Source organism: Anser cygnoides, chromosome 6 (genome assembly GCF_040182565.1).
Source record: "Anser cygnoides isolate HZ-2024a breed goose chromosome 6, Taihu_goose_T2T_genome, whole genome shotgun sequence".
Classification (NCBI taxonomy): domain Eukaryota; kingdom Metazoa; phylum Chordata; class Aves; order Anseriformes; family Anatidae; genus Anser; species Anser cygnoides.
The window spans coordinates 24,629,460-24,631,756 of record NC_089878.1 but is presented as its reverse complement, the minus strand read 5'-3'; the positions used below and the strand labels follow the sequence as shown (position 1 = coordinate 24,631,756).

The window sequence follows — 2,297 nt, the reverse complement described above, 5'->3', positions numbered from 1 at the left end:
CGTGTCTGCAACGTGGCCTGGAGAAAGACTCTGTCACTGTCACCAGCTGCAAGCCCCCTGTGGAGCCAAGCGAAATCCCTCTGCGGGGAGAGTCCCGGGGCGGCAGGACTCCCAGGCCTCCCAGGACTGGGAAGAGAGATGGGGATTCGCACATCTCCAGCCAGCCCCGACGCGAAACCGCCTTATCATCTCAGCCGTGAAACTCGAGCTCGGGAGCTCACGTTATTAAGAGCTGACCGAACTGCGAATCACCTATCCAGAAAGCAAAGTCATGTCTCCCCGTGCCCGGACGCCTTTTCCCTGGCGCGGGGGGCGGGGGGCAGTCGGGCACCCGGCGGAGCTGCGGCCCCTGCAGCCCAGCGGGCGGCGGGGGGGGGGGGACCTGGCACTTCCCGGCCTCGTCCGCCGGCGGAGCCGCTGCCCCTGCCGCGAGGAGAGCGCCTGCCGAGGGCCCTGGCTCAGCCCGGGTGATGAGGAGTGGTCCTGCCTCAGGGCGTCCGCGGCGGCTCCCTATCAGCCCGCTGCGAGGGGCGGCAGCCTGGGGCTGAAAATCGACAAAAAACCCTGGCACTAAGCAGTTGTGAGGGACTTGAGGTGGGAGGTGAGCGCGGTCCCTGAGTGGGCCCTGCTCGTACAGCTTTCCTGGAGGTTGCTGCTGCCAGCAGGGACATCTGCTTTATTACACTCTCCAGAGGAGGTTCAGTATTCCTCCCCTCCTCTCCCCCTTCCAACGAGCCCAGCTCAGCAGAGGAGGTTGAGTCCAAATGGGAAGTGGGATTTCATTAAAAGAAAAAAAAAAATCTGGAGGAAGAAAGTGGAACCGGAGAGGAGCGAAAGAGCAGCAGCCTCGTGAGCCAAGGTTGCTACCGCCTGCCTCCCTGTGTCCGCCCCCGCCCGGGGTTGTGGAGTCCCCCTCCCGGGGACCCGGGGCCGAAGGCGCTCTGGAGGCCCCCTGCGGGTCCCCTCGGTGCCCGTGCTGACAGGCCCCAGGCTCGGCCGGCAGGCCGGGCAGCCAGCCGCCCCCCGCTCGGGGCTGGGCGCTTTCTGAGGGCGCTGCGGCGTTCCGCCTGCCGCAGCCTGTGCGAGGGCTCCGAGCTGGCGCCCGGGGGTAACACATGTAGCTCCTCTGTCTCTCCGGCTAACTCGACAGCTGCTCGTAGCTCCAGTAATTAGACTGTCAGTGCTTGTTAGAGGAGAGGGAAACGCTCCTATGACAGATTCCACGAGTCCTCTGTTTTATAAGATCTCACGGAAATCACCAGAGCATTAATTGAGATCTCTTATTTCTCTGGAATCAGGAGGGAAGAAGTTCCCTCTGCTGCTCCGCACTCCAATCAGAGCCCTCTTCCGCCTCCCATGAAACGCAGTGAATTCACTCAGAGGCTCAGGAGAAGTTCTCTTCCTTCCCTGCTTACCCGGGAGAAAGACAGAGCTTCCTGGCCATGTCAATTTACTTTTAAAATCTCCTCCTCGCATTGCTATATTTAACTAAACAGAGAACTCCATAGAAATACAGCCCTTTCTCCATTAACTGAGCGGAGGAGTCGCTCCTCAAACTATCCTTCCCCATCCGAGATAACGTTAATGCAGAGGACGCTCAGGAGAGGCTGTTCCCCTCCCGAACAAAAGCGCTGGAGGAACAAGCCGAGATGCTCCTACCCCCACCCGGCAGATGAGACTCAGAGGAGGCGATTTCTTTTCCTCCCTACCGTACGTTCCCCTTTCCCCCGCAATCATACAAGGTTAACTCAACAGAGGAGTCTCAATCCAAATGGCAACTGGGATTGCATTTAAAAAAAAAAAAAAAACTGAAGGAAGGGGGAGAAAAAAAATCAGAAATAGGGAAAGAAAAGAGAAAAAGCAGCAGGCTGATTACGAGGTGTCAAAACTGCCAGGAGCAAGAAGGTGATAGCAATCAGGGGTGAGAAGAGTGCGCCATTCGTGCGGGGCAGCTAATTATCCGTCTCATTTGAGAAGAGCAGCATTCGAGGCAGCAGCGTTCGCCTGCTGAACGGTGACAGATTGGCGCGGAGGAGAGGGGAGGTGTTAAAACAATGGAGCCGGGCTTGCGAGCGCTGCTGCATGCTAATCAGCCCGGCCTCCTTCCTTCCTTCCCTCCCTCCCTTCAACCCTCCCTCCCTCCCTTCCTCCTTCCCTCCGCCTGCCCGCCGCGATCCCTCCTTCCCGCCGGCCGCATGGCGAGCCCTGCGCGGCCAGGCCCCTCGGCAGCGGGCAGCGCCCAGCCGGCAGCGCGCTAAGCGAGGGGAGCCCCGCCGGCGGGGCGGGCAGCGCCCGAG

General features: G+C 60.3%; 1 long non-coding RNA gene across 2 annotated transcripts in view; it reads right to left on the bottom strand.

Moving 5' to 3' along the window:
• Positions 1 to 2,297, bottom strand: part of LOC106029931 (uncharacterized) — a 131,809-nt gene that overhangs the window by 100,739 nt on the left and 28,773 nt on the right. The gene's annotated exons all lie outside the window — the stretch shown is intronic.